The following is a 23,771-nucleotide window of genomic DNA, read 5'->3' as shown; positions in this document are numbered from 1 at the left end:
CATCCAGAACTCTGCTGCCCGCCTGGTGTTCTCTCTGCCTCGCTTCGCCCACGCTACTCCACTACTCCGCTCGCTCCACTGGCTCCCGATCACCACTCGCATCCAGTTCAAGACTCTTGTACTAGCCTACAGATGCCTTGACCAGACTGCACCCAGCTACCTCCAGACCCTCATCTCTCCCTACACCCCCACTCGACCTCTCCGCTCTGCCTGCACTAGAAGACTAGCTCTACCTCCGCTATGCTCCCCTGCCTCCAGAGCCCGCTCCTTCTCCACCCTTGCTCCGCAGTGGTGGAATGACCTTCCTACAGATGTCAGGACTGCCCAGTCCCTGACCACATTCCGGCGCCTCCTCAAGACTCACCTCTTCAAAGAGCACCTGTAGAACTCCTCTGTTTGTATCCTGGGACACTGTCACCCTTCATGTAAATGTGCTTTATTTTGCTCTCATCTGCCGCTTATTTTACTGCATTTAATCCTGTACTTCAGAATACTGTAATCTGCCAAGTGTTTAACCTGTAGTACTTTGTATTTAATCATATCCTGATGTAACTATCACTACTTAATCATATCCTGATGTAACTATCACTATTATCTGCTGTATTATTGAATTGTGGTTTGTCACACTTGTACTTTGCTTGAACAAAAGTTATTGTATTTCTTGCTCTTATTGTATTACTTGTATTGTAACACTTGAAATGTATTTGCTTACGATTGTAAGTCGCCCGGGATAAGGGCGTCTGCTAAGAAATAAATAATAATAATAATAATATGTGCTTATTTCAATATTTATTTATTCCTTTATTTATTTGTTTGTTTTGATAATTATTTAGGTATCTATTTATTTCGATATTTATTTATTGATACATAAATTAATTAAATAAATATTGAAATAAACAAATAAATGCCTGTGTAGCTATTTATTTATTTGTTTATTTATTTGTTTTTAATTTTGGCATGGATTATCCTCCATAGTTGCTATGTGCGAGAATTTAAAAAAATCTAGTTGGAGATACAAGGATATTTTTAGAAATATGTGGGGAAATAGCGCCCCCTGCCGAGCTGCAGAAAGAAAAGCTCACAGCACCTGGTAATACATACATACTTACATACATACATACATACATACATACATACATACATACATACATTTTGAAATAAATGAATTAATAAGTGAATTATTGCATATACGGTTCAGGTCCGGTCTGGCCGACTTGCTGCAATTGTATTTCTCGTTTGAAAGTCGCCCAGCTGTGCTTACACCACGTGACCGCTGTCTCCACATAAGGAAGACACTCCATGTGAGATTCTAGAGCTCCTTGATGTTAGACTTTCTCTTGGAGTCGAAAGCAGTTCAATCAAGCTGGAAAGTGTGTTTCCCCCTCAGCTGCCATGGTCCTCGTGTACTGCGTGAGGTAAAACAATGACAGCGTCACCCTCATCATCAGCAGTCATCATTAACAAGGCCAGCAGGGGGCGTTAAAGACACAGTCTGCACAGCCTGGTACATTTCCTGTTGTGTGTTGTTCCTTTTTTATATATAGTATATGTGATTTAATTGTACTTTGTTTTTAAATGCAGTGGTGCATTTTGTCTCGACCTGTGGTATAACAGCGGTGTATGTGGTATAATGAGAACTTAATATTGTATGGCTGCTCCCTTTGTATGGAGGATATTCTACGTCAAAATTATAATAAATAAATAAATAATTGAACAAATAAATATTTGTCTGTGAGAGTATTCATTTATGTCGCTATATATTCATTTATGGGTCTATTCAAACTGTAGTGTTTAGAATACTGGGTGTGAAGAGCCTTGTGTTAATAATGTGAGAACTGGGCTGACTGGGGAGGTAACTGCTGTCTATTTCAATTGCCTTATTACTGTGTTATTACATTATGGACAGCAGTGGTGCTCTGGCTCCCTCTTGTGGTCAGTGTGAATGATGGCAGTGTGTGCAGCTTGGCAGGGCACTGATGCCTGTTTCCAGGCTATACAAACACAGAGAGGTATTCAATAAAACACTAAGTTCACAGTTTAATAGAAGAGTGGATTAGTTCTATTTGTATATGTGTTCTAAACGCTGCACTTGTGTTTCAATAAGTGTCACAGACAGTTCTATGAGATCTGAGCTGTGAACAAAGGTGGGACTTGATAGGGTTGGGTGACTCACAGTACAGTTAGATTATCCTTCCTGTAGTTTTATGTTTAGCCTCTCAGTGCTTTCCTGCTCTCTAGGAGGGGCATTAGAAATCTGCCTGTTCAGAATGAAATGGCCCATAAGTGTTGAGACATGTGTGCCAGGGAGCTGCTGCACACATAAGGAATGAAGGAGACCAGGTGGGTAACAAGGATGACACAGGAGGCAAGACAATGAAGAATAAACTGCCTTCAATAACGCTGATGTGCTGCTTCTTATTAAAAAATAAGAACTCACTCAGAAATGTATGAATTCCTCATTTAAAAAATGTGTCTTAAATTGAGATAACTTCATTTTTATTATTTTCAGTTATAACCTGAGTTAGATAAAGAAGCCTCACAAACTCAATCTTCAATCTATTTGAGGTGCATACCATGTTAATATATACAATTGAATTGAATCAGAAGTACTTTACTTTCGTTTTATTTCAAGCAAGATAAAAAGTCAGTTCTCTCAATCCAGTGTGTGAGAAGTGTGTGTTTCACAGTGGTTGAGACAGGCAGGCAGGCAGGTGAGAGGCACAGAGACACAGGCACTCAGGATTTATTCACACACACACTCACGTGACGCTACCAACTATGGGAACTCATGGAGGACATACAGCCCAGTGTACAAAAAGCAAAGCAAAACATCCAGAAACTCCAAATCAAAGTTCCAGTGAAGGCGGCGTGCGCTGCTCCTCTAAACGGAGGCCCCGCTCACAGAAGTCCTGTGGCTTTGCACAGTCAAAAATATAATGCCAGACTCCACACAGACACAAACAGCCTGATTTTAAAAGAGGCAAAATAAGAACTAGTTCCCGCAGTGATTTCCAAAAGCTGATGAGGGTCACTGAGTTTATGGCTTTCAATGGGTTTCTATTAAACGAGTCGTGTAAACACTTAGTGAACGTTCAACACATCGAAATAAAGAGATTTGGAAACATTGAAATCACTTTGTGATTTAATTATTAGTTTGCTGATTTTGAAACTCAGGCTGAAAGTGTATATAATACACATCTCTGCAATTTTGTGATTCAGGCTTTACTGTTCTTCTTGTTTAATATGCTGTCTAGAGGATCATAACATATACAACAACACTGCCATCAATACTGTATTAAACAAAGCATCAATCACCTTTCATTGGTTATCAATAACTCATTCTAAATGCATCACTATTAATGAAATAGATTATAAATAACTGAACAAAATATTACATATATTAATGAAAAAAACAACCAAATTATAAAGGATGCCAAATTCTAAATTATAAAAAGCTGCCAAATCCTGTTCCTCGCTCATCCCAATTGGTGACAGTGTATTCAGGGGGTGTGTCCAAAAAGACTCCCATTGAAGTCATTTTGTATGTAGGTCTCCACCTCTACGATTCAGAATCACTTTTTCAATGCCAATCCATCTGAAAGCAGGGACGTTATGGCTTCACTCCATGAAATGTTTTGCTGCAGGTGAAGTTTCATCTTTTTGTCTAATTGCACTCTTGTGCTCACTCAGATGAATTTTTAATTGTTGAAGTTTTCCCCACATATCCTTTCCCACACGGGCATGACAACAAGTAAAGCACATTAGTACTGGTGCATGTAATACGAGATTTAATCTTGAAACGTTTACCTGTAGTGGGATGAACGCAGAATCACATCGAGTCAAATTCTCTGCATTATTTATTTATTTATTTCCTTTAATGGAAATACAGTGTGTGATTTTCTTTATTTTCACTTTGTATTTTAGTTTCAGTATCTTTTCTTTTCCTTACTGCAGAGTAATCAATAATTATATTTTCATTTTCATTTAGTAAAACTAAATTAGTAAATATAAATCCAATGACAGCCGTTCAGCCTCTGCAATGTATTAGAATACATGAATAATCAAGATATTTATCAGATTGATCTTGTCTTTTATTTTGAACCCTTGTTATTGAGCTCAGTGTGTTTGTGTGCAGATGAGCTCCTCCACAGGCCGGGTTCCGTTTCATTGCCTTCACCCTCAGCACCTGCAGTAGGTCCCAGCTGCAGCAGTGCAGTCGCTGTGCAGTCATGCTGAGGGAGGTTTTTGTATGGGTGTGTAGCACTGTGTGAACACCCAGCTACTGCTGGGATAGTGGAAACTCTGACAGTAGTAATCTCCTGCATCTTCAGCCTGGACTCCACTGATGGTCAGAGTGAAGTCAGTCCCAGATCCACTGCCACTGAAACGAGTTGGGATCCCAGACTGAAGGGTACTTGCCCTATAGATCAGGAGTTTGGGAGCTTCTCCAGGTTTCTGTTGGTACCAGGCTAGGTAGTTCCCATAGCTATCGCTTTACACTGCGCTGCTGACTTTACAGCTCAGAGCGACTGTGTCTCCTGGGAGAACAGATTTCATTGCAGGAGTCTGAGTCACAGTATACTGTCCACTGGATTCTGAAAATAATAAATAAAAATATAGAAGATTAGAATACATTAACCAACTAAATTATGACAACATATTCAATTTCAAGGCATTGTCATATTTTTTTTCAGTATATCCTGTTTTACTTGTAATAATTATATATTAAGAGCTGTCACACATTTTTTAAAGTGTTTTTCTAAATGGTTCTTACCCTGAGTGCAGATGACAAGTGCCCAGATGAAGATGCTGATAAAAGTCATTGTTGTTGTGGATTCTGTTGCCATGAAGGGCAGCTCTCAATCATGAAGTGTTAAACTCACAGGGCTATAAACACTCCCAGAGCACTGAAGCATGTGCTGCCAATGCAAAGTGTCTTTTCTATGCAAATTGTCTTCCTTGGCACAGCAGCCACTTCTTGTCAAGCAGTGCTCTTAAGTTTAAACTCATTTGCAGCTGATGCAGTTTTTTTCTAAATCAGAAGAAAAAGTGGAAAACAGGAAAAAGTTTTATCTGGCCAACAAAAACAAATAGCTTATAGTTTTCTTTGTGTTGAGTTTGTTCAAACACAGCTATTTCTCACTCTTCTCCATTCTCTCAAGCAATCAATCTTAGCTACAGCTGTGATTAAGTAGGTTTGTTACACAGTATAAATAATTATTAATTGTAAAATATTAAAATCAGAGCTGCAGGTTAACAGATCCATCATAAACTTTGTGAAATCAAATCCATTCAAGAAGCAAACATTTTGATTTTGCACATTGCTAATGTTGAGTGAAAAGTTTCCAGTTTTTTTTCTTGTGGACCCCCTGGACTGTCTCTGAGGACCCCAGGTTAAGAACCACTGCTCTGGATTAAAGAGCATAATTTTATTACTCTCTGTCTCCCTCTTGTGGTCACAGAGTGCAGTGCAGTTTGTGCTGTTTTGTGTTTTCTCATTTTAAGGTTATGGAGAGATATTCTCATGCCATAAGAGACAGGCTCAGCTGACTCAACTTACCGTGAATATTTTCAAAGAGTAAAGATCAGAAAAATTCTCCTAAAAGATGTATTGGCATCTTCATGAATTCAGCGTTTTAATTGTCTGAGAGACTCTAATTGATTTATATTGTCCTTTGAGCCACATTGTGTGACTCAATGACCTAATAAAAGTTTAGTCACCCCAGCAAGTTAAACCATTTGCTTCCAGATTGTTTTAATACATGCACTCCTTTTCCAGTAGACTCCAGAGTGTGGAACATTCCCTGTTTTTCACCGAACAGGACAGGTATAGAAGCCTCTAACCTGTTCCTAAGAGCGGGATTATGCACATTTGCTTCCAGTTTAAACAATGGCTCACAGGAAACCTGTCCCTGGAAGATGAACGGATGTGGTTTCAGCACCTGTTACATAGGATAACTCCAGATATAATACATTGAAACCGTTTCAAATAAAAGCAAAATTGATGAGAGTCCCTGCAACATGGGACCTGCATTGGTGGTTAGCACTCTGGACTCTGAATCCAGTGATCCTGGTTCATATCTCAGTGGAACCTGTTGTAATCATGTTGTAGTTGTCTTACAAAAACACCTTATAGTCTGGTTTTGTTTAAAAATAACTAAAGCTTTGAACTCTTACAGCTAGTCCAAATAAATGAGTGGTGGGACTGTGTCAAAGTGGCTGCTGAGTGAGAACAGGTGCAGAGGCGATGCAGTGCAGGAATAATCACAACCAGAATCTGGAATCTGTTTGGAAAAGGGCTCTTTTATTTGTAATCCCGGTCTGACGACCAAACAATAAAAATCTGGCAATACACAGCAATGTGTAAACCACGGAGGTAACAATAATAATGGGTTGCATCCCAAATAATAAACTGTATAGTGAACACGGTCACCAATCCGGGGGCTCCTGGAGGGTGATAACAATTAGAGTTCTAGAGTTCTCAAATTGCCACGTGATCGCTATGTCTACAGAAGTCGTCAGGAGGTGATTCTAGACAGCATTCAGAACTGGGCAGACACATGGCAAATTACATTTAATAGAGAAGTGTAAGGTACTGCACACAGGCAATGCATTTCTCCCCCCTTCCTTTCTATATTGGTTAAATGTGGGCTCTAGTCTTTTTTTAACATCACTGAGTCCCTTGTCCCTGTGCAACCACAATGTAGAAACATACAGAGAATGTATGGGATAATAAACATCACTGCTGTTTGTCTTAAAGCGTGTTTATTTATTTATAATACTGGAACCTGTCTTAATACTGTATTACATTCTGAATATGAATATAGCTGAATTATTAATTGTAGATAATACTTAGAATACCAGATATATATTTAGCATTAAAAAGCAATACATGTGATTTATTTAATAGTCGTTCATTATTTTGTGTATCAGCCGCCACACAAAGCTGAGCGCAGTGCGGTATACTGTAATGATGCTCCAGTCAGTCTGCCCGGACTGCACCTGAACCATCTTAAAAACACGAAGCCCCTAATAAGCTAATTTGTAAAAGTTAGTAAAGAATTGCGTTAATATAACGAAGCTAAATTTGAACTCTTAGCTGGAGCAACGAGAGAGGGCGAGAGGGCGGTGCAGAGAAGGAGGGGGAGACGCTGCTAGGCAACCGGCTCGTGAACATTCCACTCCGCTGAGCAGAGACCGTTAGAATTTAAAAATGCGAAAGTTCCGAGCGGCGTTAGGCGCTTCGTTAAATTAACACACCGTTGCTGGCATTTTAATTTTGAACAAAACCATATTTTAAATACTCAAATAGCACTGTATTTAAAAAATACTTTACTTCAGTTCCAGACCGTTTTCCAATAAATATTATTATTATTATTATTATTATTTATTTCTTAGCAGACGCCCTTATCCAGGGCGATTTACAGTCGTAAACAAATACATTTCAAGAATCACAGTACAATTAATAATACAATTAAGAGCAAGATAAAAAAATACAATGAGGCAGGAGGGGACTGAGAACCCCTCGGAAAGACAACGAACTGCAGGAATTGATAGAAAGTTTGGAGTGTGCGAGATTCGCAGCGATAGAAATCGCCTTAAATTATGTAGAGTTTGTGGTGTTATGCTGCCATCTAGAGGTTGTGATTGGAATTGAAACTATTGTCTTCAGTGAAGCAGGGTAGCATATATTTGGGTATTGCGATTAAAATCATTCTCTATGTATAAAACATTTGCTTTAGAACAGTTAGTGATGATATAAATAAGTTAACGTAGGTCTAGAAGAGGAGCCTGCTGTATTTAGATGTCACAATTCGGCGAGTTGAAGCTCTCATGTTGCAAAAGCGCAGCAGCAGGAGCCAGAAGATTGCAGTAGTGAGGCACAGGCTCGCATTGCCTGTTAAAGCTGCCTGGTCGCCATGGCAACTTACCACTCCCAGGAGTCACTCGATGAGGCGTTGCCGTGGTAACCATGGTCTGTGAGGCGCCGGTGTGAAAGAGTTGCAGTGCAGCGGTGACGTCGGAACAGTGTTTCTGATGAAAACGCAGAGCAAGCTGAGAATGACGCTGCGCTTTGAACGGCGCTGTAGCTGCGCTGGAGACTGGAGGGAGCAGAGAAGACTAACGATGGAGCTTCTGCAGAAAAATACAAAAGCTGAATGATGAAAAGAATCACCTGAGCAGGTAGGAAAATAGCTGATACTGTCTACCAGCGCTGAGCAGAGAAATGACCTGCAGTGAAAGGAGCGAACAACAAAAAAACAAACACAGACCAAAAACAAACACAGACGAAGGGCGGAAGCAGTGCTGGGTGTATAAATAGAAAAGAAGGAGAGATTGACATGCAAGCTACCTAACGGGATTGCCCATACCGCTCTGGTCACGCCCTTTTTACCTGACCAAACACAGCAGCGCAAGATAATGGCAGAGAGACTTGAACTTGATTGGAATTTGTTTGTTGCTATATAATCAATAAATTGTATAAATTGTATAAATAAATGTCCGGAGACATTCAAATCCAGGCACGTTAAAAAATGAAATATAGTGGAATAGAAATAAAGACGGCTTTGACCTCGACGTGATTTGAACACGCAACCTTCTGATCTGGAGTCAGACGCGCTACCATTGCGCCACAAAGTCCTGGCGTAGTGCATGCTTGTTATGCAATCCTAGAGTGCACAGCGTGACGTGCAATAATGTGTCAATTTACCAAAAAAAGAAAGAAAAATAAATGTGTAGGTATTTATTTGTGAATAAACTATCTTGCTTCTATGATGGGACCGGAGACCTTACATCCGCATTCTAATGATCGTCCCACCCCAGAGAGACTTTGTCTTGACCAGGGATTAATATAATTTAAAAACAAACTGCGATGGTTCCACGCGATGGGAATGTGAATAGAGTCAAATACATTTGCATCATTCTGTATATATATATAATATATATATTTCGAGTAACTGTAGCTTTATTATCATATTGAAGACACATTACACATGACCACAGTTCTGTAACAAAATGACAATAACAAGAACGTTCCCATACCGGGAATCGAACCCGGGCCGCCTGCGTGAAAACCAGGAATCCTAACCGCTAGACCATATGGGAAGCTAAGGAACAAAATCATGGACGTGCAACAGTAGCTAGTAGTATACAGTACAATGATTGGTAAAAACACAAGAACCGATATTTCATTATAAACACGTTACAGATGAAAGCAAACTTAAAGCCATTTATTTTTATTCTCAATTAACACAAACTCTTTAATTGCTAATAAATAAATAAATAAATAAATAAATAAATAATCTCCCTTTGTGCTTCTCGGAAGACATACGATGGACGGCGCACTGCAGTTTTTCAGTCTGGGGAATATTACAAATTAGGAGACTGTGCTTTAAAATACACATGTAGGGCGGGCGTCTCACACTTTGTATTTATCTCCATAATGCGTTGGGACTAAATACGCAGATACTTTAAAATTATTTGGAGAATGCGGGCATCGATCCAGCTACTTCTCGCATGCTAAGCGAGCGCTCTACCATTTGAGCTAATTCCCCTTGAATTATGCCAGCGATTCTCATAGGCTACATCGCAGCTTGATATGAGCAATTCAGATTGTCTTTTTTTTTGTGGGGGGGGGGCAAGGCAATGTAGTCTGCCATTTGCAAATTCAAAACATTTTTTTAAATTAAATAGCAAGTATTTTGACGAGAGGCATGTTTTCAATTTCTTCAAAAAGTAGTCTCAGCTCGTTGATTCAGTCGCTTTAAAATCCACCTCTGTGTCCCGATGCAGCAGCGCTGTGTGCTGTGGCTCGAGCTTGTTTGACGAGGCAGGCAATGCAAAAATGCCAAAACTTGCTTTTGTATCACATGACAAACTTAAGGTCTGCTTTAACGGCTTGGCTGTCTCAAGTTAGTTTGTATTGTTAATGGAACACCTCGTTGTTGCCCAGTCATTGTATCATATGAAGAAGAGCTTGCCAGTTGGGGGCAACCGTCTGCCAATAAAAGATAAGACTATATTTGCAAGGATCATTTCTAGAGTGAAAATGTTTTGAAGGGATTGGTCTCGGTATCCACCAGGAGGAGTGGGAGTGTTTTCTTCTCAGCACCGAGCTGACAATAAGTTCAGTTGTTTAAATCATTAAGCAAATTTCAAATGGATCACTGCTAATGTTAAAACAATTTAAGAACACTTTAAACAGTAATGTGATTTGCACTACGCAGGACTAGACTGAGCTTAAATAAAGACATTACATCTGAAAATAACTTGTGCTTACCCCCACTTACAAGGAAAGTGTCAAACTTTGTATTCGTCCTCATAACGTGTTAGAAAATGTAAACAGCAGTTGGAGAATGCCGAAGTCGATCATCCCAGCATGTTAAACGAGGGCATTTCTCCTTTGAGCTACGTCTAGTAATAGATCGTTTATACTGTTCTCAATGGTCCGCATCCCAGCCTGAGACCACGATCCAGTGGTAGACGGAGATGTTTTCAAAGTAATATGTTATTTGGAATATTAAAACAATCATGTTAAATAACACATGTTTGGACACAAAATATTTTTCAGTGATGTTAACAAGTAGTCTGTTTACAAGAAAATGCAATCTGTGTTAGGAACACTATTTTAGTCGGATATAAAATGGAAATTAAAATGGTATTGAGTGCTCAGAAGAGTGTGGTATCAGCTGTTGATTTCCTTGAAACAATCTTTTATAGTAAAATGAACACATTTATTCCTTTTAAAAATAAGTAAAATTGAACTGTCAGAAGTGGGATTTGAACCCACATCTCCACTCGGAGACCAGAACACACAATTCTTTGGAAAGACAGAGTTCTTGTAGATGCCTGTAGATGCCAGGCATTCCGGTTCAGATCTGAAATTCTGTGTCATACAAAAAATCATTTCAAGATCGCGGTGGTGGTGATCTCGATCAAAATCTATTACAATGTGAATCAAAAAGGATCTTCTATCTCCATAAATAAATTATAGCGCTTTGAGATTATATATGTTACTAGCGGATTGTTTAGAAATGTACTTAATTATATTAAAGCTGTTCTAAAAAAGAATGTTATCTCGAAAATGGAGTCTTGTCAAGCCGAAATAGCGTTAGACTGAAAATCTAAAGGTCCCTGGTTTGATCCCAGGTTTCGGCAAACAGCAAGAATTTTTTTGTTTTCTATTATTTTGAACTAAAAAACAGAGCACATTTTTTTCTTCAGTGTAATTGGAAGAAATAACAACGTATCAGAGTGCCATTTTCTAATGTGATTAAGAAATGCAAAAAGCATCGTCCCTGGGTGGGCTTGAACCACCAACCTTTCGGTTAACAGCCGAACGCGCTAACCGATTGCGCCACAGAGACCAACCCGGCAAACTACAAAAACTAACTTGCTGCAGCACACTAGCACAAGCAAGGACTTTGTAAAGAATTGTGTGTTGGTTTCCAAATGGTTGTGTGGGTTCAAATCCCACTCTGACAGTTGACTTTTACTTATTTTTAAAATGAATAAATGTGTTCATTTTATTATAAAAGATTTTCAAGGAAATCAACAGCTGATACCAAACTCTTGTCAGCACTCAATACCATTTCAATTTCTGCCTCGTCAAACAAGCTCGAGCCGCAGCACACAGCGCTGCTGCATCGGGAAACAGAGGTGGATTTTAAAGCAACTGAAGCTGCTGAATGTAGTGGAAATTGGTATTTGAGAGTTAAGGCGTTTAAGATGATGTCGGAGATGGGTCTGCCTTTGGGCAGAGATGAAGAATGCGTAGATCTGAGGCCTCTGCAGAACCTGAGAGGATGAGAATGCGTTGCTCGGAGGCTGCTGCAAAACCTATTGATTTGATCAGGAGCAGTCTAAGAGTGTATTGTCTATTGCGGTGCTGGAGGACTCTTGACTGAAATGTTGATAATCGTAGGACATAGTTTCCGTATGTGCCTGGAAGCTCAAATTGAATGAAATGGACTTTGAAAGTTGTATAAAGTGCCTTGATGAAGTGGGGGGCAAATGAGGAAGTGCAAATCCGGGAGCAAGGAGGTTGCAGGAATGGCATGATGCAAGGAAGCTGGAAAATTAATGTGACGGTGGATTCTTAACATCTCAGAAAGCTGATAAGCATGGCTTCATGACCAGATCCTCGAAGGGAGGGGTTTTGATTTGAAATAATCAAGTTAATATATGAAGCAAAAGAGGTTGAGGCAGGACGGGACTGAGAATCCCTCGGAAAGACAACAAACTGCAGGAATTAATAGAAAGTTTGGAGTGTGCGAGATTCGCAGCGATAGCAAATCAGTTTAAATTATGTAGTTTGTGGTGTTATGCTGCCATCTCGAGGTTGCGATTGGAATTGAAACTATTGGCTTCAGTGAAGCAGGGTAGCATATATCTGGTTATTGCAAATTAAAATCCTTGTCTATGGATAAAACGTTTGCTTTAGAACAGTTAGTGATGATATAAGTAAGTTAACGTAGGTCTAGAAGAGGAGTCTGCAGTATTTAGATGTCATAATTCGGCGAGTTGAAGCTCTCATATTGCAAAAGCGCAGCAGCAGGAGCCAGAAGATTGCAGTAGTGAGGCACAGGCTCGCATTGCCTGTTAAAGCTGCCTGGTCGCCATGGCAACCTACCTCTCCCAGTAGTCACTCGATGAGGCGTTGCCGTGGTAACCATGGTCTGTGAGGCACCGGTGTGAAAGAGTTGCAGTGCAGCGGTGACGTCGGAACAGTCTTTCTGATGAAAACGCAGAGCAAGCTGGGAATGACGCTGCGCTTTGAACGGCGCTGTAGCTGCGCTGGAGACTGGTGGGAGCAGAGAAGACTAACGATGGAGCTCCTGCAGAAAAATACAAAAGCTGAATGATGAAAAGAATCACCTGAGCAGGTAGGAAAATAGCTGATACTGTCTACTAGCGCTGAGCAGAGAAATGACCTGCAGTGAAAGGAGCGAATAACAAAAAAACAAACACAGACCAAAAACAAACACAGACGAAGGGCGGAAGCAGTGCTGGGTGTATAAATAGAAAAGAAGGAGAGATTGACATGCAAGCTACCTAACGGGATTGCCAATACCGCTCTGGTCACGCCCTTTTTACCTGACCAAACACAGCAGCGCAAGATAATGGCAGAGAGACTGGAACTTGATTGAAATTTGTTTGTCGCTATATAATCAATAAATTGTATAAATTGTATAAATAAATGTCCGGAGACATTCAAATCCAGGCACGTTAAAAAATGAAATATAGTGGAATAGAAATAAAGACGGCTTTGACCTCGACGTGATTTGAACACGCAACCTTCTGATCTGGAGTCAGACGCGCTACCGTTGCGCCACGAAGTCCTGGCGTAGTGCATGCTTGTTATGCAATCCTAGAGTGCACAGCGTGACATGACAGAATGCAATAATGTGTCAATTTACCAAAAAAAGAAACACAAATAAATGTGTATTATTTGTGAATAAACTATCTTGCTTCTATGATGGGAACGGAGACCTTACATCCGCATTCTAATGATTTACTCACATCCTGATGTAACTATCACTATTTAATCATATCCTGATGTAACTATCACTATTACCTGCTGTATTATTGAATTGTGGTTTGTCAAACTTGTACTTTACTTGAACAAAAGTTATTGTATTTCTTGCTCTTATTGTATTACTTGTATTGTAACGCTTGAAATGTTTTTGCTTACGATTGTAAGTCGCCCTGGATAAGGGTGTCTGCTAAGTAATAAATAATAATAATAATAATAATAATGATCGTCCCACCCCAGAGAGACTTTGTCTTGACCAGGGATTAATATAATTTAAAAACAAACTGCGATGGTTCCACGCGATGGGAATGTGAATAGAGTCAAATACATTTGCATCATTCTGTATATATATATAATATATATATTTCGAGTAACTGTAGCTTTATTATCATATTGAAGACACATTACACATGACCACAGTTCTGTAACAAAATGACAATAACAAGAACGTTCCCATACCGGGAATCGAACCCGGGCCGCCAGGGTGAAAACCAGGAATCCTAACCGCTAGACCATATGGGAAGCTGAGGAACAAAATCATGGACATGCAACAGTAGCTAGTAGTATACAGTACAATGATTGGTAAAAACAAGAACCGATATTTCATTATAAACACGTTACAAATGAAAGCAAACTTAAAGCCATTTATTTTTATTCTCAATTAACACAAACTCTTTAATTGCTAATAAATAAATAAATAAATAAATAAATAAATAATCTCCCTTTGTGCTTCTCGGAAGACATAGGATGGAGGGCGCACTGCAGTTTTTCAGTCTGGGGAATATTACAAATTAGGAGACTGTGCTTTAAAATACACATGTAGGGCGGGCATCTCACACTTTGTATTTATCTCCATAATGCGTTGGGACTAAATACGCAGATACGTTAAAACTATTTGGAGAATGCGGGCATCGATCCCGCTACTTCTCGCATGCTAAGTGAGCGCGCTACCATTTGGGCTAATTCCCCTTGAATTATGCCAGCGATTACCATAGGCTTCATCGCAGCTTGATATGAGCAATTCAGATTGTCTTTTTTTTTTTGTGGGGGGGAGCGTTAGACTGAAAATCTAAAGGTCCCTGGTTTGATCCCAGGTTTCGGCAAACAGCAAGAATTTGTTTTGTATTATTTTGAACTAAAAAACAGAGCACATTTTTTTCTTCAGTGTAATTGGAAGAAATAACAACGTATCAGAGTGCTATTTTCTAATGTGATTAAGAAATGCAAAAAGCATCGTCCCTGGGTGGGCTTGAACCACCAACCATTCAATTAACAGCCAAACGCGCTCACCGATTGCACCACAGAGACCAACCTGTCAAACCTCAAAAACTAACTTGCTGCAGCACTCTAGCACAAGCAAGGACTTTGTAAAGAATTGTGTGTGTTGGTTTCCAAATGGAGGCGTGGGTTCAAATCTCACTTCTGACAGTTGACTTTTACTTATTTTTAAAATGAATAAATGTGTTCATTTTATTATAAAAGATTTTCAAGGAAATCAACAGCTGATACCAAACTCTTATCAGCACTCAATACCATTTTAATTTCTGCCTCGTCAAACAAGCTCGAGCCACAGCACACAGTGCTGCTGCATCGGGACAGAGGTGGATTTTAAAGCGACTGAATCAACGAGCTAAGACTACTTTTTGAAGAAATTGAAAACATACCTCTAGTCGAAATATTTGCTATTTAGTTAATCCATTTAATTTTTGAATTTGCAAATGGCAGACTACATTGCCAAAAATCTGACAATCTGAATTGCTCATATCAAGCTGCGATGTAGCCTATGAGAATCACTGGCATAATTCGAGGGGAATTAGCTCAAATGGTAGAGCGCTCGCTTCGCATGCGAGAAGTAGCGGGATCGATGCCCGCATTCTCCAAATAGTTTTAATATATCTGCGTATTTAGTCCCAACGCATTATGGAAATACATACAGTGTGACAATTCTTTGTAACAGAGTTGCCCGCCCTACATGTGTATTTTAAAGCAGTCTGCTAATTTGTAATATTCCTGCAGACTGAAAAACTGCAGTGCGCCCTCCATCGTATGCCTTCCGAGAAGCACAAAGGGAGATTTTTTATATTTTTTAGCAATTGAAGAGTTTGTGTTAATTGAGAATAAATATAAATGGCTTGAAGTTTGCTTTAATTTGTAATGTGTTTGTAATGAATTAGTGGTTTTTTACCATCATTGTACTGTATACTAGCTACTGTTGCATGTCCAGGAGTTTGTTAATCAGCTTCCCATATGGTCTAGCGGTTAGGATTCCTGGTTTTCACCCAGGTGGCCCGGGTTCGACTCCCGGTATGGGAACGTCTTTGTTATTGTCATTTTGTTACAGAACTGTGGTCATGTGTAATGGAAATCATTATGATGATAAACCTACAGTTACTTGAAATTATATATATATATATATATATATATATATATATATATATATATATATATATACACAGAATGATGCAATGTATTTGTCTCTATTCACATCACCTCACATTTCACTGGTTGCCTACGAGGGCTTGAGAGGGGTGACGTAAAAGTGAGAGAGAAAGAGCAAAGTTTAAACACATAACATACAACAATCTGTCACTCGCTCCCGACGGGTCAAGCAGCATCCTCTGACTGCTGGGCATTTAGTGGAACAAGAGACAGGAAGGGGACCAACAGGACAAAAGGACAGATCCTTCGCAACTCAGTGCGGCATCCTCAGGCAGCTAAGCTGTCAGCTGGGCAGCGGGGAGAGCTTAGGAAATGTGTCTCGGGTCCGTTTAGGAGAGACAAAAACAGAGAACCCCCTCCGTTTAGGACAGACGGAAACAGAGAAACGATGGAATGCTGTCAGTAGTGTGCAGTGGCCTGCTGTAGAGAGCAGAGAGCTGCTGAATGTAGTGGAAATTGGTATTTGAGAGTTAAGGCGTTTAAGATGATGTCGGAGATGGGTCTGCCTTTGGGCAGAGATGAAGAATGCGTAGATCTGAGGCCTCTGCAGAACCTGAGAGGATGAGAATGCGTTGCTCGGAGGCTGCTGCAAAACCTATTGATTTGATCAGGAGCAGTCTAAGAGTGTATTGTCTATTGCGGTGCTGGAGGACTCTTGACTGAAATGTTGATAATCGTAGGACATAGTTTCCGTATGTGCCTGGAAGCTCAAATTGAATGAAATGGACTTTGAAAGTTGTATAAAGTGCCTTGATGAAGTGGGGGGCAAATGAGGAAGTGCAAATCCGGGAGCAAGGAGGTTGCAGGAATGGCATGATGCAAGGAAGCTGGAAAATTAATGTGACGGTGGATTCTTAACATCTCAGAAAGCTGATAAGCATGGCTTCATGACCAGATCCTCGAAGGGAGGGGTTTTGATTTGAAATAATCAAGTTAATATATGAAGCAAAAGAGGTTGAGGCAGGACGGGACTGAGAATCCCTCGGAAAGACAACAAACTGCAGGAATTAATAGAAAGTTTGGAGTGTGCGAGATTCGCAGCGATAGCAAATCAGTTTAAATTATGTAGTTTGTGGTGTTATGCTGCCATCTCGAGGTTGCGATTGGAATTGAAACTATTGGCTTCAGTGAAGCAGGGTAGCATATATCTGGTTATTGCAAATTAAAATCCTTGTCTATGGATAAAACGTTTGCTTTAGAACAGTTAGTGATGATATAAGTAAGTTAACGTAGGTCTAGAAGAGGAGTCTGCAGTATTTAGATGTCATAATTCGGCGAGTTGAAGCTCTCATATTGCAAAAGCGCAGCAGCAGGAGCCAGAAGATTGCAGTAGTGAGGCACAGGCTCGCATTGCCTGTTAAAGCTGCCTGGTCGCCATGGCAACCTACCACTCCCAGTAGTCACTCGATGAGGCGTTGCCGTGGTAACCATGGTCTGTGAGGCGCCGGTGTAAAAGAGTTGCAGTGCAGCGGTGACGTCGGAACAGTCTTTCTGATGAAAACGCAGAGCAAGCTGAGAATGACGCTGCGCTTTGAACGGCGCTGTAGCTGCGCTGGAGACTGGAGGGAGCAGAGAAGACTAACGATGGAGCTCCTGCAGAAAAATACAAAAGCTGAATGATGAAAAGAATCACCTGAGCAGGTAGGAAAATAGCTGATACTGTCTACCAGCGCTGAGCAGAGAAATGACCTGCAGTGAAAGGAGCGAATAACAAAAAAACAAACACAGACCAAAAACAAACACAGACGAAGGGCGGAAGCAGTGCTGGGTGTATAAATAGAAAAGAAGGAGAGATTGACATGCAAGCTACCTAACGGGATTGCCAATACCGCTCTGGTCACGCCCTTTTTACCTGACCAAACACAGCAGCGCAAGATAATGGCAGATAGACTGGAACTTGATTGAAACTGAACTGCCCCCCCCCCAGGAAGTAATTTGTTTGTCGCTTTATAATCAATATGTTGTGTAGGCTAAATTGTATAAATAAATGTCCGGAGACATTCAAATCCAGGCACGTTAAAAAATGAAATATAGTGGAATAGAAATAAAGACGGCTTTGACCTCGACGTGATTTGAACACGCAACCTTCTGATCTGGAGTCAGACGCGCTACCGTTGCGCCACGAAGTCCTGGCGTACTGCATGCTTGTTATGCAATCCTAGAGTGCACAGCGTGACATGACAGAATATAATAATGTGTCAATTTACCAAAAAAAGAAACAAAAATAAATGTGTATTATTTGTGAATAAACTATCTTGCTTCTATGATGGGACCGGAGACCTTACATCCGCATTCTAATGATTTACTCACATCCTGATGTAACTATCACTATTTAATCATATCCTGATGTAACTATCACTATTACCTGCTGTATTATTGAATTGTGGTTTGTCAAACTTGTACTTTACTTGAACAAAAGTTATTGTATTTCTTGCTCTTATTGTATTACTTGTATTGTAACGCTTGAAATGTTTTTGCTTACGATTGTAAGTCGCCCTGGATAAGGGTGTCTGCTAAGTAATAAATAATAATAATAATAATAATAATAATGATCGTCCCACCCCAGAGAGACTTTGTCTTGACCAGGGATTAATATAATTTAAAAACAAACTGCGATGGTTCCACGCGATGGGAATGTGAATAGAGTCAAATACATTTGCATCATTCTGTATATATATATAATATATATATTTCGAGTAACTGTAGCTTTATTATCATATTGAAGACACATTACACATGACCACAGTTCTGTAACAAAATGACAATAACAAGAACGTTCCCATACCGGGAATCGAACCCGGGCCGCCTGGGTGAAAACCAGGAATCCTAACCGCTAGACCATATGGGAAGCTAAGGAACAAAATCATGGACATGCAACAGTAGCTAGTAGTATACAGTACAATGATTGGTAAAAACAAGAACCGATATTTCATTATAAACACGTTACAAATGAAAGCAAACTTAAAGCCATTTATTTTTATTCTCAATTAACACAAACTCTTTAATTGCTAATAAATAAATAAATAAATAAATAAATAAATAAATAATCTCCCTTTGTGCTTCTCGGAAGACATACGATGGAGGGCGCACTGCAGTTTTTCAGTCTGGGGAATATTACAAATTAGGAGACTGTGCTTTAAAATACACATGTAGGGCGGGCGTCTCACACTTTGTATTTATCTCCATAATGCGTTGGGACTAAATACGCAGATACGTTAAAACTATTTGGAGAATGCGGGCATCGATCCCGCTACTTCTCGCATGCTAAGCGAGCGCTCTACCATTTGAGCTAATTCCCCTTGAATTATGCCAGCGATTACCATAGGCTTCATCGCAGCTTGATATGAGCAATTCAGATTGTCTTTTTTTTTTTTTTTTGTGGGGGGGAGCGTTAGACTGAAAATCTAAAGGTCCCTGGTTTGATCCCAGGTTTCGGCAAACAGCAAAAATGTGTTTTGTATTATTTTGAACTAAAAAACAGAGCACATTTTTTTCTTCAGTGTAATTGGAAGAAATAACAACGTATCAGAGTGCCATTTTCTAATGTGATTAAGAAATGCAAAAAGCATCGTCCCTGGGTGGGCTTGAACCACCAACCATTCAATTAACAGCCGAACGCGCTAACCGATTGCACCACAGAGACCAACCTGTCAAACCTCAAAAACTAACTTGCTGCAGCACTCTAGCACAAGCACGGACTTTGTAAAGAATTGTGTGTGTTGGTTTCCAAATGGAGGCGTGGGTTCAAATCTCACTTCTGACAGTTGACTTTTACTTATTTTTAAAATGAATAAATGTGTTCATTTTATTATAAAAGATTTTCAAGGAAATCAACAGCTGATACCAAACTCTTATCAGCACTCAATACCATTTTAATTTCTGCCTCGTCAAACAAGCTCGAGCCACAGCACACAGTGCTGCTGCATCGGGACACAGAGGTGGATTTTAAAGCGACTGAATCAATGAGCTAAGACTACTTTCTGAAGAAATTGAAAACATACCTCTAGTCGAAATATTTGCTATTTAGTTAATCCATTTATTTTTTGAATTTGCAAATGGCAGACTACATTGCCAAAAATCTGACAATCTGAATTGCTCATATCAAGCTGCGATGTAGCCTATGAGAATCACTGGCATAATTCGAGGGGAATTAGCTCAAATGGTAGAGCGCTCGCTTCGCATGCGAGAAGTAGCGGGATCGATGCCCGCATTCTCCAAATAGTTTTAATATATCTGCGTATTTAGTCCCAACGCATTATGGAAATACATACAGTGTGACAATTCTTTGTAACAGAGTTGCCCGCCCTACATGTGTATTTTAAAGCAGTCTGCTAATTTGTAATATTCCTGCAGACTGAATAACTGCAGTGCGCCCTCCATCGTATGCCTTCCGAGAAGCACAAAGGGAGATTTTTTATATTTTTTAGCAATTGAAGAGTTTGTGTTAATTGAGAATAAATATAAATGGCTTGAAGTTTGCTTTAATTTGTAACGTGTTTGTAATGAATTAGTGGTTTTTTACCATCATTGTACTGAATACTAGCTACTGTTGCATGTCCAGGAGTTTGTTAATCAGCTTCCCATATGGTCTAGCGGTTAGGATTCCTGGTTTTCACCCAGGTGGCACGGGTTCGACTCCCGGTATGGGAACGTCTTTGTTATTGTCATTTTGTTACAGAACTGTGGTCATGTGTAATGGAAATCATTATGATGATAAACCTACAGTTACTTGAAATTATATATATATATATATATATATATATATATATATATATATATATATATATATATATATATATATATACACAGAATGATGCAATGTATTTGTCTCTATTCACATCACCTCACATTTCACTGGTTGCCTACGAGGGCTTGAGAGGGGTGATGTAAAAGTGAGAGAGAAAGAGCAAAGTTTAAACACATAACATACAACAATCTGACACTCGCTCCCGACGGGTCAAGCAGCATCCTCTGGCTGCTGGGCATTTAGTGGAACAAGAGACAGGAAGGGGACCAACAGGACAAAAGGACAGATCCTTCGCAACTCAGTGCGGCATCCTCAGGCAGCTAAGCTGTCAGCTGGGCAGCGGGGAGAGCTTAGGAAATGTGTCTCGGGTCCGTTTAGGAGAGACAAAAACAGAGAACCCCCTCCGTTTAGGACAGACGGAAACAGAGAAACGATGGAATGCTGTCAGTAGTGTGCAGTGGCCTGCTGTAGAGAGCAGAGAGCTGCTGAATGTAGTGGAAATTGGTATTTGAGAGTTAAGGCTTTTAAGATGATGTCGGAGATGGGTCTGCCTTTGGGCAGAGATGAAGAATGCGTAGATCTGAGGCCTCTGCAGAACCTGAGAGGATGAGAATGCGTTGCTCGGAGGCTGCTGCAAAACCTATTGATTTGATCAGGAGCAGTCTAAGAGTGTATTGTCTATTGCGGTGCTGGAGGACTCTTGATTGAAATGTTGATAATCGTAGGACATAGTTTCCGTATGTGCCTGGAAGCTCAAATTGAATGAAATGGACTTTGAAAGTTGTATTAAGTGCCTTGTTGAAGTTGGGGGCAAATGAGGAAGTGCAAATCCGGGAGCAAGAAGGTTGCAGGAATGGCCTGATGCAAGGAAGCTGGAAAATTAATGTGACAGTGGATTCTTAACATCTCAGAAAGCTGATAAGCATGGCTTCATGACCAGATCCTCGAATGGAGGGGTTTTGATTTGAAATAATCAAGTTAATATATGAAGCAAAAGAGGTTGAGGCAGGACGGGACTAAGAATCCCTCGGAAAGACAACGAACTGCAGGAATTGATAGAAGGTTTGGAGTGTGCGAGATTCGCAGCGATAGCAAATCAGTTTAAATTATGTAGTTTGTGGTGTTATGCTGCCATCTCGAGGTTGCGATTGGAATTGAAACTATTGGCTTCAGTGAAGCAGGGTAGCATATATTTGGTTATTGCGATTAAAATCCTTGTCTATGGATAAAACGTTTGCTTTAGAACAGTTAGTGATGATATAAGTAAGTTAACGTAGGTCTAGAAGAGGAGCCTGCAGTATTTAGATGTCATAATTCGGCGAGTTGAAGCTCTCATGTTGCAAAAGCGCAGCAGCAGGAGCCAGAAGATTGCAATAGTGAGGCACAGGCTCGCATTGCCTGTTAAAGCTGCCTGGTCGCCATGGCAACTTACCACTCCCAGTAGTCACTCGATGATGCGTTGCCATGGTAACCATGGTCTGTGAGGCGCTGCCATGGTAACCATGGTCTGTGAGGCGCCTTTGTGAAAGAGTTGCAGTGCAGCGGTGACCTCGGAACAGTCTTTCTGATGAAAACGCAGAGCAAGCTGAGAATGACGCTGCGCTTTGAACGGCGCTGTAGCTGCGCTGGAGACTGGAGGGAGCAGAAAAGACTAACGATGGAGCTCCTGCTGAAAAATACAAAAGCTGAATGATGAAAAGAATCACCTGAGCAGGTAGGAAAATAGCTGATACTGTCTACCAGCGCTGAGCAGAGAAATGATCTGCAGTGAAAGGAGCGAACAACAAAAAAACAAACACAAACCAAAAACAAACACAGACGAAGGGCGGAAGCAGTGCTGGGTGTATAAATTGAAAAGAAGGAGAGATTGACATGCAAACTACCTAACGGGATTGCCCATACCGCTCTGGTCACGCCCTTTTTACCTGACCAAACACAGCAGCGCAAGATAATGGCAGATAGACTGGAACTTGATTGAAACTGAACTGCCCCCCCCCCAGGAAGTAATTTGTTTGTCTCTTTATAATCAATATGTTGTGTAGGCTAAATTGTATAAATAAATGTCCGGAGACATTCAAATCCAAACACGTTAAAAAATGAAATATAGTGGAATAGAAATAAAGATGGCTTTAACCTCGACGTGATTTGAACACGCAACCTTCTGATCTGGAGGCAGACGCGCTACCGTTGCGCCACGAAGTCCTGGCGTAGTGCATGCTTGTTATGCAATCCTAGAGAGCACAGCGTGACATGACAGAATGCAATAATGTGTTAATTTACCAACAAAAGAAACATAAATAAATGTGTAGGTATTTATTGGTGAATAAACTATCTTGCTTCTATGATGGGACCGGAGACCTTACATCCGCATTCTAATGATCGTCCCACCCCAGAGAGACTTTGTCTTGACCAGGGATTAATATAATTTAAAAACAAACTGCGATTGTTCCACGCGATGGGAATGTGAATAGAGTCAAATACATTTGCATCATTCTGTATATATATATATCGAGTAACTGTAGCTTTATTATCATATTGAAGACACATTACACATGACCACAGTTCTGTAACAAAATGACAATAACAAGAACGTTCCCATACCGAGAGTCGAACCCGGGCCGCCTGGGTGAAAACCAGGAATCCTAACCGCTAGACCATATGGGAAGCTGAGGAACAAAATCATGGACATGCAACAGTAGCTAGTATACAGTACAATGATTGGTAAAAACACAAGAACCAATATTTCATTATAAACACGTTACAAATGAAAGCAAACTTCAAGCCATTTATTTTTATTCTCAATTAACACAAACTCTTTAATTGCTAATAAATAAATAAATAAATAAATAAATAAATAAATAAATAAATAATCAATCTCCCTTTGTGCTTCTCGGAAGACATACGATGGACGGTGCACTGGAGTTTTTCAGTCTTGGGAACATTACAAATTAGGAGAATGTGCTTTAAAATACACATGTAGGGCGGGCGTCTCTGTTACAAAGAATTGTCACACTTTGTATTTATCTTCATAATGCGTTGGGACTAAATACG

The 23,771-nt window shown here is 40.1% G+C and overlaps 10 non-coding genes across 10 annotated transcripts; 2 read left to right on the top strand and 8 right to left on the bottom strand.

The window, feature by feature from the left end:
• Window positions 1-8,568: 8,568 nt before the first annotated feature.
• On the bottom strand, window positions 8,569-8,640 carry trnaw-cca (transfer RNA tryptophan (anticodon CCA)). Its single transcript has one exon. It is a non-coding gene; the product is annotated as a tRNA-Trp (tRNA).
• A 393-nt stretch (window positions 8,641-9,033) lies between these two features.
• Window positions 9,034-9,105, bottom strand: trnae-uuc (transfer RNA glutamic acid (anticodon UUC)). Its single transcript has one exon. It is a non-coding gene; the product is annotated as a tRNA-Glu (tRNA).
• Window positions 9,106-11,292: 2,187 nt separating this feature from the next.
• Window positions 11,293-11,366, bottom strand: trnan-guu (transfer RNA asparagine (anticodon GUU)). Its single transcript has one exon. It is a non-coding gene; the product is annotated as a tRNA-Asn (tRNA).
• Window positions 11,367-13,268: 1,902 nt separating this feature from the next.
• trnaw-cca (transfer RNA tryptophan (anticodon CCA)) lies at window positions 13,269-13,340 on the bottom strand. Its single transcript has one exon. It is a non-coding gene; the product is annotated as a tRNA-Trp (tRNA).
• A 644-nt stretch (window positions 13,341-13,984) lies between these two features.
• Window positions 13,985-14,056, bottom strand: trnae-uuc (transfer RNA glutamic acid (anticodon UUC)). Its single transcript has one exon. It is a non-coding gene; the product is annotated as a tRNA-Glu (tRNA).
• Window positions 14,057-15,775: 1,719 nt separating this feature from the next.
• On the top strand, window positions 15,776-15,847 carry trnae-uuc (transfer RNA glutamic acid (anticodon UUC)). Its single transcript has one exon. It is a non-coding gene; the product is annotated as a tRNA-Glu (tRNA).
• A 2,183-nt stretch (window positions 15,848-18,030) lies between these two features.
• trnaw-cca (transfer RNA tryptophan (anticodon CCA)) lies at window positions 18,031-18,102 on the bottom strand. Its single transcript has one exon. It is a non-coding gene; the product is annotated as a tRNA-Trp (tRNA).
• A 647-nt stretch (window positions 18,103-18,749) lies between these two features.
• On the bottom strand, window positions 18,750-18,821 carry trnae-uuc (transfer RNA glutamic acid (anticodon UUC)). Its single transcript has one exon. It is a non-coding gene; the product is annotated as a tRNA-Glu (tRNA).
• A 1,730-nt stretch (window positions 18,822-20,551) lies between these two features.
• trnae-uuc (transfer RNA glutamic acid (anticodon UUC)) lies at window positions 20,552-20,623 on the top strand. Its single transcript has one exon. It is a non-coding gene; the product is annotated as a tRNA-Glu (tRNA).
• A 2,689-nt stretch (window positions 20,624-23,312) lies between these two features.
• On the bottom strand, window positions 23,313-23,384 carry trnae-uuc (transfer RNA glutamic acid (anticodon UUC)). The gene has a single exon. It is a non-coding gene; the product is annotated as a tRNA-Glu (tRNA).
• Between the last annotated feature and the right edge of the window lie 387 nt (window positions 23,385-23,771).

This window comes from Acipenser ruthenus, chromosome 32 (assembly GCF_902713425.1).
Source record: "Acipenser ruthenus chromosome 32, fAciRut3.2 maternal haplotype, whole genome shotgun sequence".
Lineage (NCBI taxonomy): Eukaryota > Metazoa > Chordata > Actinopteri > Acipenseriformes > Acipenseridae > Acipenser > Acipenser ruthenus.
This window is presented reverse-complemented; position numbering and strand designations above follow the sequence as displayed.